Raw genomic sequence first — 24,803 nt, forward strand, 5'->3', positions numbered from 1 at the left:
CTCCAATCTATCTATATTTTGTTGTATTCTCTGACAGTCCTCCTCGCTGTCTGCAACTCCACCAATCTTTGTATCATCTGCAAACTTGCTAATCAGACCACCTATACCTTCCTCCAGGTCATTTATGTAGATCACAAACAGCAGTGGTCCGAGCACGGACCCCTGTGGAACACCACTAGTCACCCTTCTCCATTTTGAGACACTCCCTTCCACCACTACTCTCTGTCTCCTGTTGCCCAGCCAGTTCTTTATCCATCTAGCTAGTACACCCTGAACCCCATACAACTTCACTTTTTCCATCAACCTGCCATGGGAAACCTTATCAAACGCCTTACTAAACTCCATGTATATGACATCTACAGCCCTTCCCTCATCAATTAACTTTGTCACTTCCTCAAAGAATTCTATTAGGTTTGTAAGACATGACCTTCCCTGCACAAAACCATGCTGCATATCACTGATAAGTCTATTTTCTTCCAGATGTGAATAGATCCTATCCCTCAGTATCTTCTCCAACAGTTTGCCTACCACTGACGTCAAGCTCACAGGTCTATAATTCCCTGAATTATCCCTGCTGCCGTTCTTAAACAAAGGGACAACACTAGCAATGCTCCAGTCCTCCGGGAACTCACCCGTGCTCAAGGATGCTGCAAAGATGTCTGTTAAGGCCCCAGCTATTTCAACCCTCGCTTCCCTCAGTAACCTGGGATAGATCCCAACCGGTCCTGGGGACTTGTCCACCTTAATGTCTTTTAGAATACCCAAAACTTCCCCCTTCCGTATGACAACTTGACCTAGAGTATTTAAACATCCAACCCTAGCCTCAACATCCGTCTTGTCCCTCTCCTTTGTGAATACCGATGCAAATTACTCATTAAGAATCTCACCCATTTCCTCTGAGTCCACGCATAAATTCCCTCTTTTGTCTTTGAGTAGGCCAATCCTTTCTCTAGTTACCCTCTTGCTCCTTACATACGAATAAAAGGCTTTGGGATTTTCCTTAACCCTGTTAGCCAAAGATATTTCATGACCCCTTTTAGCCCTCTTTATTGCGCGTTTGAGATTCGTCCTACTTTCCCGATATTCCTCCAAAGCTTCATCAGTTTTGAGTTGCCTCGATCCTATGTATGCTTCCTTTTTCATCTTAGCTAGTCTCACAATTTCACCCGTCATCCATGGTTCCCTAATCTTGCCATTTCTATCTTTCATTTTCACAGGAACATGTCTGTCCTGCACTCTAATCAGCCTTTCCTTAAAAGACTCCCACATTTCAAATGTGGATTTACCCTTAAACAGCTGCTCCCAATCCACATTCCCTAGCTCCTGCCGAATTTTGTTATACTCTGCCTTTCCCCAATTTAGCACTCTTCCTTTCGGATCACTCTTGTCCTTGTCCATGAGTATTCTAAAACTTACGGAATTGTGATCGCTATTCCCAAAGTAATCACCGACTGAAACATCACCCACCTGGCCGGGATCATTCCCCAATACCAGGTCCAGTATGGCCCCTTCCCGAGTTGGACTATTTACATACTGCTCTAAAAAAACTCCTGGATGCTCCTTACAAACTCTGCTCCATCTACGCCTCCAACACTACACGAATCCCATTCAATGTTGGGGAAGTTAAAATCTCCCATCACAACCACCCTATTGCTCCTACATTTTTCTATAATCTGTCTGCATATTTGTACCTCTACTTCATGCTCGCTTTTGGGAGGTCTGTAGTAAAGTCCCAACAATGTTACTGCACCCTTCCTATTTCTCAGCTCCACCCATATTGCCTCAGTGCTCGAATCCTCCATCGTGCCCTCCTTAATCACAGCTGTGATATAATCTCTGACGAGCAATGCAACTCCTCCACCCCTTCTACCTCCCTCTCTATGCCTCCTGAAGCATATATACCCTGGGATATTCAGTTGCCAGTCCTGCCCTTCCCTCAACCAAGTCTCAGTAATACCAATAACATCATATTCCCAGGTACTGATCCAAGCCCTAAGTTCATCTGCCTTACCTGCTACAGTTCTCGCATTAAAACAAATGCACCTCAGACCACCTGTCCCTTTGCGTTCATCATCTCTTCCCTGTCTACTCTTCCCCTTAGTCACATTGAGTTTATTGTCTCGTACCTTACTGGCTTTAGTTGCTGCTTCTTTACTGACCTCTAACTTCCTAATCTGGTTCCCATCCCCCTGCCACATTAAAACCTCCCCAACAGTGTCAGTAAAAGCACCCCCCAGGACATTGGTTGCAGTCCTGCCCAGGTGTAAACCATCCTGTTTGTAATGGTCCCACCGCCCCCAGAACCGGTTCCAATGTCCCAAAAATCTGAACCCCTCCCTCCTGCACCATCTCTCAAGCCACGTATTCATTCTGACTATTCTTGAATTTCTACTCTGACTGTCCCGTGGCACTGGTAGCAATCCTGAGATTACTACCTGTGAGGTCCTACTTTTTAATTTATCTCCTAACTCCCTAAATTCTGATTGTAGGACCTCATCCCTTTTTTTACCTATATCGTTGGTGCCTAAGTGCAGCACGACAACTGGCTGTTCACCCTCCCCCTTTAGTATGTCCTGCAGCCGATCGGAGACAACCCTGACCCGAGCACCCGGGAGGCAACATACAATTCGGGAGTCTCGCTTTCGACCACAGAAACGCCTGTCTACTCCCGTTACAATTGAATCCCCTATGACTTTAACCCTGCCAGTCTTTTTCCCGCCCTTCTGTGCAGCAGAGCCAGCCACGGTGCCATGAGCCTGGCTACTACTGCCTTCCCCTGGTGAGTCATCTCCCCCAACAGTATCCAAAACGGTATACCTGTTTTGGAGGGAGATGACCGCAGGGGACACCTGCACTGCCTTCCTGCTCTTTCTCTGCCTTTTGGTCACCCTTTCCCTGTCTCCATCACCAATTCTAATCTGCGGTGTGACCAATTCACTAAACGTGCTATCCACGGCCTCCTCAGCATCGCGGATGCTCCAAAGTGAGTCCATCCGCAGCTCCAGAGCCGTCATGCGGTCTAACAAGAGCTGCAGCTGGACACACTTCCCGCACATGAAGGAGTCAGGGGCATCGGCCGCATCCCTGAACTCCCACATTGCGCACGAGGAACATAACACGGGTCTGGGATCTCCTGCCATTTTTACACTTTACCTTAACTGATTACAAATATAGTACCAAATACTTAATAAGTGAAAGGAATAAAGATTTTACTTACCAATCACAACACACGAAGAGTTAAATTTCTCCCAGCAACTGCTAACTGGAGCACTTTCCTTGCCAGCCAATCAGGTCACTGCTTTGCTGTGATGTCACCCTTCAAGGTAAGTTTTTAAAGAGACAAACATACCTTCCCGACAACCACGGTTGTTTTTTTTGGTTAGAGGTTGAGGTAGGAAGGGAAACACTGAGGAAGTGTTTCGGGTTTAACTGTCACTTGACACCACCCCGTTCACAAACCACCTTCAAATTACGCCGACTGCACTGAAGGTATGCAAATCTCCCCGGAACAGCCAATCAGTAGCTCCGCTCTGCTGCCCTCTGCTGGATGCTTGACTTCACTCGAACAGGCAGCACAGTGGTTGGCACTGCTGCCTCACAGCACCAGTCCCTGGTTCAACCATCGATTCCGACCGTCACCGTCTGTGTGGAGTTTGCACTTCCTCCCTTTGTCTGCGTGGGTTTCCACCGGGCGCTCCGATTTCCTCCCACATTCCAAAGGAGTGCGGGTTGGGTGGATTGGCCACGCTAAATTGCCCCTTCGTGTCCAGGGATGTGCAGGTTAGTTACGGGGTGGGTGAAGGTGCAGATCTGGGCTGAGTACCCTTTCAGATGGTCGGTGCAGGATCCATGGGCAAAACGGCCTCCTTCTGCACTGTGGCAATTCTATGGCATGGCTAGAAAAGTAAGATGTATCACTGAACAATCAATACAGGGTGTAGTGATATCATAGTTGTGTTTTAATTCACCGACTGACCACTAGGAGTCTATTAGTATATAAGTGAATGTTGGAGTCAGGTGACCTCAGACTGACTGGAGACCTGGGAGAGAGAGGTTGCTTGTGCATGTTAATACATTATTCATCTGTTGTTTGTATATATTTGATCCACAGTTAATGTTAATAAATCATTTATAGCTTTAGCCACAAGTGTTCTTAGGACATTAAAAATGTAGACATGCACGGCCTCTAAAAATATTAAAATTGAGCCATGCTCTGTTCTTGTAATATAAATCAGGCCTTCCGACAAGAACATTATACAGGGTTCCTGTATTAAGCTTTTTTGACATGTTCATCACAATAATCCACAACGTGAACAGTGCGGACAAGGCTTCCCACGCTAAAGGTCAACGAGGTTCGAAGAAAGTGGGGTTTGGAAATATTTGGTTTTCAGGATTTATTTTCAAATAAATTTAGAGTACCCCATTCCTTTTTTCCAATTAAGGGGCAAATTAGCGTGCCCAATCCACCTACCCTGCACATCTTTGGGTTGTGGGGGTGAAACCCACGCAGACATGGGGAGAATGTGCAAACTCCACACGGACAGCGACCCAGAGCCGAGATCGAACCTGGGACCTCAGCACCATGAGGCAGCAGTGCTAACCACTGCACCACGGTTTTCAGGATTTATGAATAAAGGATACCCGAGCGGTCTTGTTGAGACTGAGTCACAGATGGTCACCAATCTCATCAGTTAAAGAAACAGTGCGTACATCAGAGAAGTTATCTGCTCCAACCCACACATAATGCCGAACAATTACCGGGTTCGCGCACAGACAGAAAACACAGGACAACCAGGGGAGGCGGTTAAAGGTTTGAAAAGGTCTTTGCAAAGTAAAGAAAATTGGGAAGCTGGAGTTGTATTCTGCAAGGGAAGCTCATTTTGAAGATTAAAAAGACATTTCGAAGCCAGATAGCAGCAGAGTCAGAGGCTGGAAACTCAATTAGGTCAGAAAGTCGAACAGTGCGTGACCTTGGTCACGTCGACAAATTGCAAACCTAATTGCCGGGAAGACCAGAAATGAAGAAGCGTGCAAAGCAGGAAGGGGCAGGAGGGAGATGTCGTAACCAATGAGTGGGGAATTGGGCACAGCGCTCTGTGCGATCTCGAACAGAAGCAGGAGAGTCAAAGGAGCAGAGACGGAAAGGACGATTAAAGGACGGCCGTAAAGCCTGGTTTAAAATGCAAGGCTGACATTGAAGACGGCTGTGAATTTGCTGACAGTGCTAACCACTGTGCTCCCAGTAAATTGCTGCTTCTCACCTGCGGCCCAGAGGTGCATAAAGAATCGTGGGAAGAGTTTAGAAAAGAGAAGGAAAGTTTGGAAAGAGCCAGAAATGAAGTATAGGAATTTGCTGATCAGACTTGGCAACTCCCTCCGTGAGGAGACAAATCACCACGACTTTGTCGAGATTGTTCAACAACATGAGGGATATTGGACAGGAGAGAACATTTCTGAAGACAGAACCTCCGTACGCTACCTTGGGGCAAATGATGGAGGTAGAGATGCCAAACACAGGAACAGTTTGAGAATAAGACGGAGACGAGGAGAAATATTTTCTCTGACGGTTGTTAGTCTGTGGAATTCACTTTCTCAGAGAGCAGTGGAGGATTGGTCGTTAAATAAATATATAGATGTGCACTTGCGATGCCAAGGCATACAGGGCCAAGTGCTGGAACATGGGATTTGAGGTGGTTGTTTTTGACCGGTGTAGACGCAATGGGCCGAAGGGCCTTTTCTGTGCTGTACGCCTCTATGATTCTGTATTGAACGCTGCGACAGACACATTTTTGAAAGTCAAGTGAGTCAAACGTTATGGGGGTACAGACAGGAACGTGGGATTGAGGTTACAATCAGATCAACCATGGTCTTATTGAATGGCGGAGCAGGCTCGAGGGCCGAGTGGCCTACTCCTGCTCCTAGGTCTGATGTTCCTATCCCTTTTGTCATTCTCCGACTCTAAAACACGGGCACTAGGATCCCATGAAATTAAATTAAAGAGGTTCCCATAGTCGGACAGCAAGGAAGGAAAGAAGTGAACTCTATGGATATGATGAAGCGAGATAAGAATAATAATAATCTTTATTATTGTCACAAGTAAGCTTACACATGAAGTTACTGTAAAAAGCCCCTAGCCACCACTTTCCGGTGCCTGTTCGGGTACACTCAGGGTGAATTCAGAATGTCCAATTCACCTAACAAGCACGTCTTCCGAGACTTGTGGGAGGAAACCGGAGCACCCGGAGGAAACCCGCGCAGACATGGGGAGAACGTGCAGACTCCGCACAGACAGTGACCCAAGCCGGGATTCGAGTCTGGGATCCTAGCACTGTGAAGCAACAGTGCCACCCACTGTGATACCAGTAAATCTGCTACTCCTCACCTGCGGCCCAGAGGTGTATAAAACATTGTAGGCAGAGTTTAGAAAAGAGAAGGAAAGTTGGGAAGGAGCCAGAAATGAAGTACAGGAAGCAATGAAGTTCGGGAAAGGATCAAATAGAATAATCCTAATGTGTTTGTTGGGATATAAACAGGAACATGATGAGATACTGGGAGCATTATTGAAGCTGATGTGGGGCTGATACAATGCTGCATTCCTTACCGGAGAGAGGACTGATTTAGCAGTGGATGCCCTGAATTTGTGGGTTTATTTCCTGACAGGGGGAGTTGGGATTCATTTGCAACCAATAATGATCTGATCCTGCAATTCTCACCCACAATGGGGCCTGGATACCCGTTGACCTGTAAATGCAAGGAATAGTTTGAATGGTTAAAATCCGTGTCCTGGAAGAATAAGGGAAGTTCACCATTCCAAACGAGAGTGAGACATGGAAAGGCACCTCTGGAATGTTGGGCCGGTGGGAAAAATGGGTCGCAATTCATGGGGTGGCTGAGGGGATCGAGCTCACCGACAATGGAAAGAGGAGAATCGGCCCATCTGCTCAGTGTTCAGAAGCACAAAATAGAATGCCTGAGTTGGGGGTGATTTGGAGGGGAGGACGAGTATAGAGAATAGAAGTTACATTTGGAAATCACATGGGAATGGTCCTGTATCGATCCCTTGCTGGACAAAGCAGCCTGCTGGATGGACGCCACTTTAAACATTCACTCCCTCCACTACCGGCGCACAGGGGCAGCCGTGTGTGCCACCTACAAGATGCACTGCAGCAACTCACCAAGGATCCTTCAACCCCACCTTCCAAATCCGAGATCTGTACCATCTAGAAAGGACGAGGGCAACAGATACATGGGAACACGGTCACCTGCAAGTTCCCCTTCAGGCCCCTCACCATCCTGACTCGGAACTGTATCGCTGCTCATTCACTATCACTGTCTCTCCCTAACCACACTGTGGATGTACCTACGCCACTTAGACTGCAGTGGTTCAAGAAGGGGACACATCACCAACTGGTGAGGAGAAATTAGGGATGGGAATCGTGTTGATCTTGTCAGCAATGCTCAGATCTCATGGCTGAATTGTTAAAAAAGAGAAGGTCCATGGCAGGGGTGGGCAAACTTTTCCGTGCAAGGGCCACATTCAGAAATTCACAATTTTAAAGGGCCGCATAGTATATTAAGTAAAATAATGAATATTTAAAATAGCCAAAATAAAAGGTTTTTAAAGAAGAAAAAAAGCAATAAATTTTTATTAATTAATATTTTAAAGTAGAAACTTCACATGACACACATGAGGGGCTGGTTTAGCTCACTCAGCTAAATCGCTGGCTTTTAAAGCAGACCAAGCAGGCCAGCAGCACGGTTCGATTCCCGTACCAGCCTCCCCGGACAGGCGCCGGAATGTGGCGACTAGGGGCTTTTCACAGTAACTTCATTGAAGCCTACTCGTGACAATAAGCGATTTTCATTTCATTCATGTTGTGCCGAGCAAAGATCACCCTACTCAAGTCAACGTATCCACCCTATACCAGTAACCCAACAGCCCCCCCCCCCCCCCCATTAACCTTATTAAAAAAAAATTTTAATGACTTGATCTTGGTGGGCCGCATAAAGACCTTTGGCGGGCCGCATGCGGCCCGCGGGCCGTAGTTTGCCCACCCCTGGTCCATGGCGTGATGGCGGGCAAGGCAGTGATGTTTTCTAATGTCTATCCCTTACATGCAAACCAGATGCACAAGCAAAGGCAGAGCATATCTCAACCTGGGAAAACAATGTACACCACCAAGACCTCCGGCCCCAGGTAGTTGCTAATCTGATATGGATATTGGTCCAGATTCTCTACTTGCAACACAGCAATAACCAGGAGCAGGATATTGAAAGGACTTGGGTTTTGCATTGTCTTCAACTACCACATTGTTGGATACGCCGGATGAGATGCTACCTTCATCTATATCCTGGCTGGAATTTTCCAGCTACCCCCCCCCCCCCCCCCCCCCCGCCCCCCCAGCCCCAAGTTTGGGGTGGGTTTCCCGGCAATGGAAGTGACTCCCGATTAGCCGCTGGTGGGATCGCTCAGTTCCATCGAAGCCAATGGCAGCTTGCATGGGTCGCCCATTCTGCCGCCGCCGGTAAACCTGCGCCGGGCGGTAACTTTGTTAGGATTGGAAGATACCGTCCGGAACAACCACCCCACAAAAAGGGGAAAAGAAAGGGTTCGAAGAAGAGGAATCTGGATGGAAACGAACAGGGGAAACCAGCTCAAGAAAGGCACAGGCGGTGTTGGACTCCGTGCTGCCCAATGAAACATTGGTACATTCTGCTCCAAGAACGACAATGAAATGAAATGAAAATCGCTTATCGTCACGAGTCGGCTTCAAATGAAGTTACTGTGAAAAGCCCCTAGTCGCCACGTTCCGGCGCCTGTTCGGGGAGGCTGTTACGGGAATCGAACCGTGCTGCTGGCCTGCTTTCAAAGCCAGCGATTTAGCCCGGTGAGCTAAACAAGCCCCTGGCGAGCGGAGGCAGGGGCAATCAGGGGATGGGCAACAAATATTGGCCTTGCGTCATCCTGCGAATTATCAAAAAATAAGAAGTATCAGTTAATGGAGAAATAGCTCACGATCCCAGGACAATCTCTATACGGTGAAGCACGACCGTATTTCCGGCGATTTGTAACTTCAATAATGAGTTTGTGTCGGGGAGTTTTTCGAACCGAGCTTTTCATAGACCCCATGCTCCAGAATCTCTCGGTTTGAGTTTCACCTCCGGCCCACACGGCCTCAAACGAGGATAACTCTGCTCCGACTGCCCTCCAATATCACAAACAGGAGCATGTTTTTTTCAGATTCATTTATGGGATGTGGGCATCGCTGGTTAAGCCATACCTAGTTGCCCTTCAGAAGCTGGTCGTGAGCTGCCTTATTGAACTGCTGCAGTCCTTGAAATGTAGGTACACCCACTGCGTTATTTAGGAGGGAATTCTAGGATTTTACCCCAGAGACAGTGAAGGAGCGGCCGATATATTGCCAAGTCAGGGTGGGTGAGTGACTTCATAGAATTTACAATGCAGAAGGAGGCCATTCGGCCCATCGAGTCTGCACCGGCTCCTGGAAAGAGCACCCTACGCAAGGTTAACACCTCCACCCTATCCCCATAACCCAGTAACCCCACCCAACACTAAGGGCAATTTTGGACACTAAGGGCAATTTATCATGGCCAATCCACCTAACCTGCACATCTTTGGACTGTGGGAGGAAACCGGAGCACCCGGAGGAAACCCACGCACACACGGGGAGGATGTGCAGACGTCACACAGACAGTGGCCCAAGCCGGAATCGAACCTGGGACCCTGGAGCTATGAAGCGATTGTGCTATCCACAATGCTACCGTGCTGCCCTTTTTTTTTGTAACAATTAAAGCATTTGGGGAACCTCCAAGTGGTGGGGTTCCCAGGTATCTGCTGCTCTTGTCCTTCTAGATGGTAGTGGTCGTGGGTTTGGAATGGTTAGATATTGGGTGCGTGGGGGATTCTGCGGACTAATAATAGGATGAACACTGAGTGATGAAAAGCTACAACAGCAACTTACTGCAGTGTTTCTACAGGGGAGGCCGAGGTTGGATAATCAGACAGGGGCGACTCTCCTTGATATGCTCTTGTTCACTGACCAGAGAATCCTGGACATAATTAATGCTAGGGAATGCTCAGTATCGCCTCAATGGGGTTACTTTTAGATTGTTGGGAATTCCTTCTTCCCCGAATGCATCAAAGAACACTGAGAGTAACCTGACCCCCATCTGTTGTGTGAGATAAACAGCTCGCAGAACAGAGTGACTATTTTCACCCTTGCCGCCAATGAACTCAGAAGGTCGGTTTCCATCTCACACCTGCCATGATAAACTAAAGGGCCAGGTATGGATAATTGCTGCTAATCCAATGTCCAAATGTCCAGAAAGGTTTGGCCATTAGAATCAGTTGGGATATTGGCGGTCTAGTTGCATAAGTAAAATCATCCTTTCCAACTGCAAGTGGTGCAAATGAATAGAATCCCTACAGTGCAGAAGGAGGCCATTCGGCCCATCGGGTCTGTACCGACCCTCCAAAAGAGCACCCAGGTCCCCACCCTAGCCCCATAACCCCACCTAACCTGCGCACCTTTGGACACTGAGGGGCAATTTAGCATGGCCAATCCACCATCCTGCGCATCTTTGGACTGCCCCCTCAACAACTCACCTGACCCCCTCAACAATTCTCCTCCCCCCCCCCCCCCCACTCAAAGCTCACCTGCCCACTCCGCAAGTAACATTCACGTTACCCAAGTGTCAGGTAATGACCATCTCCACCAAGAGAGGATTCAACCATCAGCCCTTCAAATTCAATGGCATTACCATCGCTGAATCAACACTATCCACATCCTGGGGGTCACCATTGACCAGAAACTGAACTGGACCAGCCACATTAATACTGTGGCTACAAGAGCAGGTCAGGGGTTGGACATTTTCCACTGAGTAACTCACCTTCTGATGCACCCAAAGCCTGTCTACCACCTACAAGGTACAAGTCACGAGTGGAATGGAATACTCTCCACTTGCCTGGGTGAGTGCAGCTCCAACAATACTAAAGAACCTCAACACCATCCAGGACAAAGCAGCCCACTTGATTGCTCCTCCTACCACACTCAAACCCTCCACCACCGACGCACAGTGGAAGCCGTGTGTGCCATCTACAAGATGCACTGCAGTAATTCACTGAGACGACTTAGCAGCACCTTCCAAACCCATGACCTCTACCATCTAGAAAAGTGGTTCTCAACCGGGGTCCACATGGACCCTGGAGGTCCATGTAACATTACTGGGGGTCCACACAAAAAAAATACCGAATGGGGGTCCACGGTGATATTTTACTGGTCCATAGAGCAATTCTACTTCAGAACAATTGTTATTACTGAGAATAAAACTCTTTATTACGCTCTACGTTATAGCTTTTCCATAATCTTACCTTGTTGAATCAGGATTTAGTCGTGTTTTTCACTTATTATTAAAAGCTCGTAATAGACTCGACATTGTGAAAAAGGGTGATCTTCGACTATCATTGACCTTGATTTAGCCGAATATAAAAAAACTCGCTGAGCAGCATCAACCACAGGGATCCCATTGAATAAATCTGCATTTTTTTCTTAATTACTCACTATGGGGGTCCACAAAAAAAAATTAAGAGGAAAAGGGGTCCATGGGTTAAAAAAGGTTGAGAACCACTGATCTAGAATGACAGAGCAGCAGATACCTGGGAACCCCACCACCTGGAGACTCCCCTCCAAGTCACTCACCATCCTGACTTCGAAGGCTATTCCTTCACTGCTGGGTCAAAATCATAGACATGGTCAAGTGGCCCCATGAGATAGAATCATAGAATCCCTTCAGTGCAGAAGGAGGCCATCCAGCCCATCGAGTCTGCACCGACCCTCTGAAAGATCACCCCATCTTGGCCCACGCCACACCCCCATCCCCGTAACCCAGTAATCCCAACTGACCTTTTGGACACAAAGGGCAATTTAGCGTAGCCAATCCACCTAACCCGCACATCTTTGGACTGTGGGAGGAAACCGGAGCACCCGGAGGAAACCCACGCACACACGGGGAGGATGAGCAAACTCTACACAGTCACCCGAGGCTGGAATCGGACCCGGGTCCCTGGCGCTGTGAAGCAGCAGCGCTAACCACTATGTTACCCTGCTGCCCTCTGGAACTCACTCCCCAACAATGCGGTGGGTATACCTACACCCGGGGACTACAGCATTTCCAGAAGGCAACTCACCACCACCTTCTCATGGGCAATTAAGGATGGGTGATAAATGTTGGCCTAGCCAGCGATGCCCATATCCTATAAATGAATAAGATAAAGCACAATAAATCTCCCCCCCCCCCCCCCCCCACCCCCCACCCTCCCCGGCCCCCCCAACAGCCCTCCTGCCTCCTCTCTTCCACCATCAATTTTCACTCTTGGGTCACAGCAGTTGCCTGGTGTTAGGATGGGGTCGCAGTGGGGTGAAGGGGTAAAGTATGGGGAGGACTGGCCAAAAGAGGAATAACTCCGGGTCTCGGAAGCGAGTTGCATTATTTGCGTGTCGCCTTGCGATTTAGTGCGACCCTGTAGAACAGTCGTATAAAATCTCAGACTGATTTGTCAATGCAGTAAAGCTGCAATTAGAAAACTACTCGTGTGTGATAATAAGCGGGGTTATTGCTGCTGAAATAACAATTCTTTGTCGCAACAGCGGCGGCTGAGAATTCCACCGAGACCCGTTCCCTTAATTTTACTTTCCGCTTTGCTCCTGTCCACTATTGCTTCCTATATGTACTCAAAAGCTTCTTCCTTATCACTGGTATTTGAACATTTCCCAGCGAGGCGTATTTATATTGAGAATCCTCTTGTTTTTCCACGTCTCTCTCTCTCTCACACAAGGTGGGAGTGGTACCAACCTCGAGGTCAATGACCTCAACACGGGCCGGAGTTAGAGTTAGGGCCCCCGATGCTTTCTGATCTCTGGAAGCCGGTGTAATCCCAGCACAAAGGGCTGACTCCCTTTTGAAGGAGCTTTGCAGAGCCTCTACCTCCGAGCAGCTCCAGGATTCTGTCATTCCGCCACCAGAGGGCAACGTGCCACAGCAATACAACATCAGCGACTTCAAATAATACTGGGAATGAAAGGGTTAAATCACGAGTACAGGTTGCATAGACTTGGCCTGAGGAGACTGAGGAGGGAGTGATCAAAATGCTGAAGGTGATAAAAAAGGGTTCATTCAAATCGATAAAGGCCTTGGCAATGGAGGAGGACGTCACCTTACTAATAATAATAGAACAGTACGGCACAGAACAGGCCCTTCGGCCCTCGATGCTGTGCCGAGCAATGATCACCCTACCCAAACCCACGCATCCGCCCTATACCCGTAACCCAACAACTCCCCCCCCCTTAACCTTACTATTAGGACACTACGGGCAATTTAGCACGGCCAATCCACCTAACCCGCATATCTTTGGACTGTGGGAGGAAACCGGAGCACCCGGAGGAAACCCACGCACACACGGGGAGGACGTGCAGACTCCAAATAATAAATAATGTTTATTAGTGTCACAAGTAGGCTTACATGAACACAGCAATGGAGTTACTGTGAAAATCCCCTAGTCGCCGCACTCCACCGCCTGTTTGGGTACACAGAGGGAGAATTCAGAATGTCCAGTTCACCCAATAGGCACATTTTCGGGGCTTGTGGGAGGAAACACACGCAGACGCGCGGCGAAGGTGCAGACTCCGCACAGACAGTGACCCAAGCCGGGAATCGGACCCGCGACCCTGGAGCTGTGAAGCAACAGTGCTAACCACTGTGTTACCTTGCCGCCCATTAAAATGACCGTAAGGGTATTCAGGATGACACCGAGGCGGGTGGGCGGGGGGGGGGGGGGGGGGGGGGATCATACTCTATGAAACCAGGGCTACCGCCATCCCGCGCATGTGGAAAATCCGCCGTGATCACCCCGGCCGCTGCCTCGACGTCAACGAGCCAATCTCAAATAATACGGTCAGGCAAGCACCCGCCTGCCATTTTTAAGAGAAACATCAAACAAGCCATTAAGCTTGCTAACAAGGCAATCGACCGGGGTGTGTATTTTTAAGTACTTTTATTTCACAAGTTTTAAACATTTTAAACACTTACAGTCAGATTTATTGGCCATCCCTAGTTGCCCTTGAGAAGGTGGTGGTGAGTTGCCATCTTGAACCGCAGCGGTCCATGTGGAGCAGGTACACCCACAGTGCTGTTAGGGAGGGAATTCTGACAATTTTCACCCAGTGAAGGAACGGCGATATATTTCCATGTCAAGGTGGTGAGTAACTTGGAGAAAAATCCTCCAGGTGGTGGGATCCCCAGGTATCTGCAGCGTTTGTCCTTCTAGATGGTAGTGGGCATGGGTTTGGAAGGTACTGTTGAAGGAGCCTTGGTGAGTTCCTGAAGAATGGTGAGTTGGACTTCGCAGCCTGCAGCTGATTGGTTACATTGCTACATCGCACGCTCACTGATTGGTTACATTGCTCTATCACACACTCACTGATTGGTTACATTGCTACATCGCACGCTCACTGATAAGCTACACTGCTCTATCACGCACTCACTGATTGGTTACATTGCTGTATCACACACTCATTGATTGGTTACATTGCTTTATTACGCACTCTCTGATTGGTTACATTGCTCTATTTTGGTTACATTGCCATATCACACTGAAGTAGGACATTTTTTAAGGCTACATTGGATTTGTATTAATATTTACATCATCAAAGCATTCTTCATTTATTGGACTGATTGGCACCATTTATGATGTAAAGGGATGGGCATTCGTTTGAATCCCATTTTTTCACAGCTGAGAAACCTTTTTCGAACGAAATGGAGAATCTATAATCTGCCTAGCAACAGCACAAAGCTGCATCTTAAAACGGCACCATGGCCAGAAGATCGGGATATCTGTGAGTCAAGACCCTGACAGTGGGGCAGATATATATATATTTTGATTAAAACTAAGACTTATAAAATGAAATGTTATAAAATGAAATGTTGTAAAACCAAAATGACCCAGGCAGGCAAAAGAAACCTAAGGATTAAATATATTGATTAGATTAGTTTTACATACAGACACAAATCCTATCAAACAGGAGACTGACACAATAGATTCCCAGGTTAACCCAGGAACCACACTCAACACCTAATCAAGGTACAGCATTGAAATAAGGGGACCCCATTGTAAGTCAAGGGAATACCTATTAAAACCAAGCAGATAACTAGACATTGACGTCAGAGTCAGGAAGCCCGGGAAATCATGTATCTGTACTATTTATCTGTACTATTCAAATGTAAAACGGCAAAAGCCCACCATAACCTTACAAATGCTTGTACTCTCTATAAATATTGAACCTTGTCTGCATATCGGGGAGATCACAGTGGTCAAGCCATTGTTAGGAGTTGGCTGCGTGGGTCTCCCTGAAGGACTTCAGAACTTGTACAATACAGTAAAAACGCTTTGAACCTTGCCTTGAGACTCGACCTCATGAATGCACTGGCACAAGGGTATTTTCCCTACAACACACTCACTGATTGGTTACATTGCTGTATCACACACTCACTGATTGGGTACATTGCTGAATCACACACTCACTGATTTGGTTACATTGCTCAATCACACACTCACTGATTGGTTACATTGCTATATCACACAGTCACTGATTGGTTACATTGCTGTATCACACACTCACTGATTGGTTACATTGCTCAATCACACACTCACTGATTGGTTACATTGCTCAATCACACACTCACTGATTGGTTACATTGCTCTATCACACACTCACTGATTGGTTACATTGCTGTATCACACACTCACTGATTGGTTACATTGCTACATCACACACTCTGGTAGCTTACATTGCTACATCACACACTCACTGATTGGTTACATTGCTGTATCACACACTCACCGATTGGTTACATTGCTGTATCACACACTCACTGATTGGTTACATTGCTGTATCACACACTCACTGATTGGTTACATTGCTGTATCACACACTCACTGATTGGTTACATTGCTGTATCACACACTCACTGATTGGTTACATTGCTGTATCACACACTCACTGATTGGTTACATTGCTGTATCACACACTCACTGATTGGTTACATTGCTGTATCACACACTCACTGATTGGTTACATTGCTGTATCACACACTCACTGATTGGTTACATTGCTGTATCACAGACTCACTGATTGGTTACATTGCTGTATCACAGACTCACTGATTGGGTACATTGCTCTCTCACACACTCACTGATTGGTTACATTGCTCTATCACACACTCACTGATTGGTTACATTGCTGTATCACACACTCACTGAGTGATTACATTGCTCAATCACACACTCACTGATTGGTTACATTGCTCAATCACACACTCACTGATTGGTTACATTGCTCAATCACACACTCACTGATTGGTTACATTGCTCTATCACACACTCACTGATTGGTTACATTGCTGTATCACACACTCACTGAGTGATTACATTGCTCAATCACACACTCACTGATTGGTTACATTGCTGCCTCACAGACTCACTGATTGGTTACATTGCTGCCTCACAGACTCACTGATTGCTTACATTGCTACATCACACATTCACTGTTTGGTTACATTGCTGTATTACACACTCACTGATTGGTTACATTGCTCAATCACACACTCACTGATTGGTTACATTGCTGTATCACACAGGGGCTGTTTAGCACACTGGGCTAAATCGCTGGCTTTGAAAGCAGACCAAGGCAGGCCAGCAGCACGGTTCAATTCCCGTAACAGCCTCCCCTAACAGGCGCTGGAATGTGGCGACTAGGGGCTTTTCACAGTAACTTCATTGAAGCCTACTCGTGACAATAAGCGATTTTCATTTCATTTCACTGATTGGTTACATTGCTGTATCACACACTCACTGATTGGTTATATTGCTCTATCACACACTCACTGATTGGTGACATTGCTGTATCACACACTCACTGATTGGTTATATTGCTCTATCACACACTCACTGATTGGTGACATTGCTGTATCACACACTCACTGATTGGTTACATTGCTGTATCACACACTCACTGATTGGTTACATTGCTCTATCACACACTCACTGATTGGTTATATTGCTCTATCACACACTCACTGATTGGTTATATTGCTCTATCACACACTCACTGATTGGTTACATTGCTGTATCACACACTCTGATTGGTTACATTGCTACATCACACACTCACTGATTGGTTATATTGCTCTATCACACACTCACTGATTGGTTACATTGCTCTATCACACACTCACTGATTGGTTACATTGCTGTATCACACACTCTGATTGGTTACATTGCTGTATCACACACTCACTGATTGGTTACATTGCTATAACACAGACTCACGGATTGGTTACATTGCTATAACACAGACTCACGGATTGGTTACATTGCTGTATCACAGACTCACGGATTGGTTACATTGCTGTATCACAGACTCACTGATCGGTTATATTGCTGTATCACACACTCACTGATTGTTACATTGCTGTATCACACTCACTGATTGGTTACATTGCTGTATCACACACTCACTGATTGGTTACATTGCTCAATCACACACTCACTGATTGGTTACATTGCTGTATCACACACTCACTGATTGGTTACATTGCTGTATCACACACTCACTGATTGGTTCCATTGCTGTATCACACACTCACTGATTGGTTACATTGCTCTATCACACACTCACTGATTGGTTCCATTGCTATATCACACAGTCACTGATTGGTTACATTGCTGTATCACACACTCACTGATTGGTTACATTGCTACATCACACACTCTGGTTGCTTACATTGCTACATCACACACTCACTGATTGGTTACATTGCTGTATCACACACTCACTGATTGGTTACATTGCTGTATCACAGACTCACTGATTGGTTACATTGCTGTATCACGGACTCACTGATTGGGTACATTGCTCAATCGCACAGTCACTGATTGGTTATATTGCTGTATCACACACTCACTGATTGGTTACATTGCTGCATCACACAGCCACTGATTGGTTACATTGCTGCATCACACACTCACTGATTGGCTACATTGCTCAATCACACAGCCACTGATTGGTTACATTGCTGTATCACACAGTCACTGATTGGTTACATTGCTCAATCACACACTCACTGATTGGTTACATTGCTCAATCGCACAGTCACTGATTGGTTACATTGCTCAATCACATAATCACTGATTGGTTACATTGCTCTATCACATTCACTGACTGGCTGAGATTGCGGAAGGGGCGTGCCGGTATCTGGCCCCGCCCCCAGGCGGTGATCACGTGCTGCCGGGTCATGTGAGGAATCCGGAGCTGCTGCGGGGGTGGAGCCGGCGGAGAGAGACCCAGAGACAGAGTGGAGGTGAGGGGCAGGGGGACGGGGGAATGGGGACGGTGCTGCCGGGGCTGAGCCCCCAGGAGCCGGCACCGCGGGTTTTGAGGCCCGAGGGCTTCCCATTGGGGAGGATCCCGGGGATGGGATGGGATCCCCCCCCCCCCCAACCCCTCAAACATCTTACAGTGCAGCAGGAGGCCATTCAGCCCATCGAGTCAGCACCCACCCTCTGATAGAGCACCCTACCACCCCCACTTCCCCCCCTTCCTAACCCCCGTCACCCTGCGGATTGTTCAGGGCCGACCCACCCCAACCCGTACATCACCGGGAGGAAACCGGAGCACCCGGAGAGAACCCGCGCGGACACGGGGAGAACGTGCAGACTCCGCACAGACAGTAACCCAAGCCGGGAATCGAACCCGGGACGCCGGAGCTGTAAAGCAACACTGCTAACCACTGTGCTGCCACCAGTGTCGCTGTCCAATGCGGCTTCTTGCTCCCCGCCCTGTTGTGGGGGTGTCTATTCATCCTCCCTTCCCCCGGCCTCTCGTTACCATCGAGGGTTTAACTGTGAGCTCTCGGCACCAACGTATCCCCATCCCACACCCGGTAACTTCCCAAATGGTCAGAACGACACAACCTGCCTGAACAGTAACCCCCCCCCCCAGCACCCCCGCAGGCTGGGACAACTCCTGCCTGGATATCTCATCACGGGGGATTGAGTGGCTTTGTGACGGGGCCGCACTCCATATTGGTGGCTACACCCTGTATGCACATTGTTGGTGATGATGTCTCTGAACTGCCATCTGCCGCCGCTGATACTTTCAAACGTTTTTGCCCTTCAGTCCGACGGTAACTCTGGCCGAGCTTCTGATCCGGGATCCCATTGGATTAATGTTGCAGGACTTGACCTGGTGTGATGACCAGCGACAGTTAGTCCTCCGAGGTAAGGCATTGAATTTAACCGTCTGCTGGTGATGTGGGCTAGCCTCTGGAACTTGGTCCCAGATTGACTTTGCACGGTTAGCGCTGGCCCTGTCCTCTGGTTCCGAGCGTGCGTATGGAATTAAATCACAACACTGTCTACAAACCTGTGCTGAAATTTATTCCGGCGATGCGCGTTGTTGATGTAGACAAAATGGAAAATGTGACACTGGTGTGATTAGTGTTAAGAACATAGAACATTACAGCGCACAACAGGCCCTTCGGCCCTCGATGTTGTGCCGAGCATTGTCCGAAACCAAGATCAAGCTATCCCACTCCCTGTCATTCTGGTGTGCTCCATGTGCCTGTACAATAACCGCTTGAAAGTTCCTAAAGTGTCCGACTCCAGGATGTGGAAGCATTGGAAAGGGTGCAAAGGAGATTTACCAGGATGCTGCCTGGGTTGCAGGATAGGTCTTGTGAGGAAAGGTTGAGGGAGCTGGGGCTTTTCTCATTGGAGCGGAGGAAGATGAGAGGCGACTTAATAGAGGTTTTATAGGATGATGAGGGGGATAGATAGAGTGGACATTCAGAGACTATTTCCTCAGGTGATGTAGCTGTTACAAGGGGGCTTAACTATAAGATTCAGGGTGGGAGGTATAGGAGGGATTTCCGAGGTAGGTTATTTACTCAGAATGGTGAGGCTGTGGAATGGACTGTCTGCTGTGATAGTCCTTCTGATTGTGGTGTTTGATGCACTGTCACATACCAGGATGTTGCCTGGTATGGAGGGAAAATCTTATGAGGAAAGGCTGATGGACTTGAGGTTGTTTTCGTTAGAGAGAAGAAGGTTAAGAGGTGACTTAATAGAGGCATACAAAATGATCAGAGGGTTCGATAGGGTGGACAGCGAGAGCCTTCTCCCGCGGATGGAGGTGGCTAGCACGAGGGGACATAGCCTTAAATTGAGGGGTAATAGATATAGGACAGAGGTCAGAGGTGGTTTTTTTACGCAAAGAGTGGTGAGGCTGTGGAATACCCTACCTGCAACAGTAGTGAACTCGCCAACATTGAAGGCATTTAAAAGTTTATTGGATAAGCATATGGATGATAAAGGCATAGTGTAGGTTAGATGGACTTTACTTTTTTTCCATGTCGGTGCAACATCGAGGGCCGAAGGGCCTGTACTGCGCTGTATCGTTCTATGTTCTATGTCACCTCAGTCCTGGGACATAGAACTATAGAAAAGGTACAGCAGAGAAGGAGGCCATTTGGCCCATCTTGTCCATGCCAGCCCGAGAACACCCAGGTGTCTTTTCTAATCCCACCTTCCTGTACCCGGCGCATTGCCCTGTAGCTAACAGCACTTCATGTGCAGATCCTTTTTAAAAGAGGTTAGAGTCTCTGCCTCCACCACCAACTCGGGCAGCGAATTCCAAACTCCCACTACCCCCCCCCCCCCCCCCCCACTGCGTAAAAACGTTCCTCCTCATGTCCCCTCTACACCTTGTGCCTCTTCTCTTGAATCTATGCCCCTGGTTCTAGAATTCTCCACCAAGGGAGCCAATTTTACCCTGTCCATTCTATCTTTTCCCCTCAATTTTGTCACCTCAATTAAGTCACCCCTCAGCTGCCCATGTTGCAAGGAAAATAACCCCAACCTCGCCGTGTAGCGACACTTTTCCAGGGTTCCTCAGGGTTGTGTTCAAGGTCCAACCATCTTCAGCTGCTTCCAATATAAGGTCAGATGTGGGCATGTTCGCTGATGATTGCACATGTTCTGCATCATTTGCGGCGACTCCAGTACTGAAGCATTCCACATACAAATGCAGCAAACCTTAATGTTCAGCTTCTGCTGACCAGTGTGAAGTAACATTCGTGCCACACAAGTGCCAGGCATCTTAAATAAGAGAGAATCAAACAATCGCCCCTTGACATTCAATGGCATTACCATCAGTGAAGCCCCCACTGTCAACATTCATTGATCAGAAACTGAACTGGACCCAGCCATATAAATACTGTGGCTACAAGAGCAGGTCAGAGGCTGGGAATTCTGCGGTGACTAATTCACCTCCCGATTCCCCAAAACCATTCCAACACCGACAAAGCACAAGTCAGGTGAGTGATGGAATACTCTCAACTTGCCTGGATGAGTGCAGCTCCAACAACACTCGAAGCTCGACACCGTCCAGGACAAAGCAGCCCCGCTTGATTGGCACCCCATCCACAAACACTCACTCCCTCCACCACTGCGAACAGCGGCAGCCGTGTGTACCATCTACAAGATGCACCAAGGCTCCTTAGGCAGCACCTTCCAAACCCATGACCGCTACCATCTAGAAGGACAAGAGCAGCAGATACCTGGGAGTCCCACCACCTGGAGGTTCCCCTCCAGGTCACTCACCATCCTGACTTGGAAATATATTGGCCGTTCCATCACTACTGTTGTCCCCCAACTCGAGAAGCACAAAGTTGTACATTTTGTTTAATGGGGTTTGTTTGAAGTAAATGGCTGTTTTGGCATTTCCGTGATCGAGACTTTTTAAGCACCAGATACCAGGACAGTAAATGGTGGAGTGGTTAGCACTGCTGCTTCACAGCTCCAGGGACCTGGGTTCAATTCCGGCTTGGGTCACTGTCTGTGCGGAGTCTGCATGTTCTCCCCGTGTCTGCGTGGGTTTCCTCCGGGTGCTCCGGTTTCCTCCCAGAGTCCAAAGATGTGGAGGTTAGGTGGATTGGCTGCAATAAATTGTCGATAGTCTCCGGGGATGTGCAGGTTGAGTTAGGGGGTAGGGTGGGGGGTAGAGTGGACCTGGATAGGGTGCTCTTTTGGCCGGAGGGAGGGGGGGTGGGGCGGGGGGGGGGGGGGGGGGTGCAGACTCTGACCGAATTGTTGCCTCCTCAAAAAATTACTCTACCCTTTCAACACCTTGATTTTAAAATTCTCATTCTTGTTTTCTTTAAATCCCGCCATGGCCTTTTCCCCCTGACATTTGTCATGTGAGAGTGCCTTTCAGAAATGGGTGTTTATTACTGCAGTGAGGTCAGAGAGTGGGTGGAGCTGGGCTGTCTGTTAGCTTTTTACTTTTGTTTTAGGCTGTTTGCTGCAGGGTGTGTTTTAGTTTCATTTTCAGTGTTGGAGCTGAAGCCAGACAGAGCAGGTGCACTGTTGATCTCTCTGCCATGAAAAGACTATCTCTTGATCATTTGGTGAATTCAGAATTATAAATGTTTTCAGTAGTGACTGTAAACCAGATGTGCTTCTGTTAAAAGGTGTTTCTTCTGCCTTCTGGATGTTGTTTGGGAAGTTATTAAGGATTACTTCGTGTTGTAGTCTTTGGGGGTTGTATTTGAATTGATGGTTGCTAAGATGTTCACTGCATGTTTTAAAAAGGTGAAATTGAGTTCATAGAATAAACATTTGTTTTGCTTTTAAAAAATACTTTTCCATTTCTGCTGTACCACACCTGTAGAGTGGGCCGTGTGCTCCCCTTACCACAATCTATTAAAAGTTTGTGGGTCAGGTGAACTCCATGATAAACTTTGGGGTTCTCTAAACCCTGGCCCATAACACATTGCTCTGTAATCTCTCACAACTCTCAGTACTCTCCAGACCTCCGATTCTGGCTTTTAGTACGTCTGATTCCGTCTGCAACACTCGTTTTGTGTTCAGCTGCCGAGGCCGTCAACATTCTCATCCCCTTCCTAAACCTCTGTGCAGTAAACAATTAGGAAGGAAAATGAGGTGTTGCCGTTTATTACAGGGAACAGGGGAAGTTGGAGAACAGGAATAAAGGACGTCTTGCTGCGATTGTACAGAGTTTTGGTGCAACCACACCTGGAGAACTCTCTGCAATTTTGGTCTCCATGTTTTACGAAGGGATATCCTTTGATTGGAGGGGGTACAGTGAAGACTCTTTAAATTGGTCCGCGGGATGTGGGGATAATTAGAGGCTGAGGAAATTGGGTCTGGATTCTCTGGAGCTTCGAAGAATGAGATGCAATGTCATTGAAAATTCAGAAGGAGTCTGCTGGGGTGGACCGTGATTGTTTCCGCTGGTTGGGGGGGGGGGGGGTGGTACAGTCTCTGGATGAGGGGGGACGATCGTTTAGGGCTTAGATGAGAAGAAATCTCTTCAGCCAAAGGCTTGTGAATCTTTGGTATTCTCTGATAATAATAATCTTTTATTAGTGTCACAAGTAGGCTTATATTAACACTGCAATGAGGTGACTGTGAAAAGCCCCTAGTCCCAACATTCCGGCGCCTGTTCAGGTACACTGAATTCAGAACGTCCAATTCACCTAACAAGCACGTCTTTCGGGACTTGTGGGAGGAAACCGGAGCACCCGGAGGAAACCCGCGCAGACACGGGGAGAACGTGCAGACTCCGCACAGACAGTGACCCAAGCCGGGAATCGAACCTGGGACCCTGGAGCTGTGAAGCAAGAGTGCTAACCACTGTGCTATCCCAGAGGGTTGTGGAAGCTCCATTGTCTGGTGTCTCAGGGAATTAAGAGATATGGGGAACGGGGCGGGGGAGGGAGAGAATGGAGTTGAAACTCAAGATCGTATTGAATGACGGCGCAGACTCGATGGTATCATAGGTATCATAGAATTTACAGTGCAGAAGGAGGCCATTCGGCCCATCGAGTCTGCACCGGCTCCTGGAAAGAGCACCCTTCCCAAGGTCAACGCCTCCACCCTATCCCCATAACCCAGTAACCCCACCCAACACTAAGGGCAATTTTGGACACTAAGGGGCAATTTATCATGGCCAATCCACCTAACCTGCACATCTTTGGACTGTGGGAGGAAACCGGAGCACCCGGAGGAAACCCACGCACACACGGGGAGGATGTGCAGACTCCACACAGACAGTGACCCAAGCCGGAATCGAACCTGGGACCCTGGAGCTGTGAAGCGATTGTGCTAACCACTGTGCTACCGTGCTGCCCATGGGTATGGGGCCCACTCCTAATTCCTATACTCACCTTTCCACCTCTCTGTCTCTTTGATCAAGTGTTTTGCTCGACTGTTTCAGTGTCTCCCTACATGACCGCGTCAGTGTTGATGATATTCCTGTGAAGCTCCCCTAGATGCCTTATAAATACAAGTTGATACTCGGCGAATTTAATTACACATTTCCAGAGCGCCCAGCTGAATCAGCTCTCGTGGTCTTCTGAATCAGAAGCAACAATGGCATCGCAGGTCGAACCCTGTGCGTTTTGGGTTACGCTGCCAGTTGTATTTTTCCTGTTCCGCAAGGCTGCGGTTTGCTTTTTAGTTGATGGGGTTGGTGTGACTGTCTGCTCTAGGCCCATCGAGGAATCCTTAGCCAAGGTCAATAAGACCGTGCTGGAAGGCCATCTTTATACCACACGCTAAAACGCTGTTGCTGTAGTCAGTAGATGGTTGATTTCTATCTGACGACATTTTTAAAAGCTGCAGATGGCCACTATAACTACTTTGC

The 24,803-nt window shown here is 47.8% G+C and overlaps 1 protein-coding gene across 1 annotated transcript in view; it reads left to right on the forward strand.

Annotated features, from left to right (window-relative positions):
- Nucleotides 1-18,306: 18,306 nt before the first annotated feature.
- washc2c (WASH complex subunit 2C) overlaps nucleotides 18,307-24,803 on the forward strand; it is a 69,859-nt gene continuing 63,362 nt past the window's right edge. The window contains exons 1-2 of the mRNA XM_038783276.1: nucleotides 18,307-18,435; nucleotides 19,254-19,354. The gene's annotated coding sequence lies outside the window, so the exon portion shown is untranslated. The remainder of the gene's footprint in view (nucleotides 18,436-19,253; nucleotides 19,355-24,803) is intronic.

Source organism: Scyliorhinus canicula, chromosome 22 (genome assembly GCF_902713615.1).
Source record: "Scyliorhinus canicula chromosome 22, sScyCan1.1, whole genome shotgun sequence".
NCBI classification, from domain to species: Eukaryota; Metazoa; Chordata; class Chondrichthyes; order Carcharhiniformes; family Scyliorhinidae; genus Scyliorhinus; species Scyliorhinus canicula.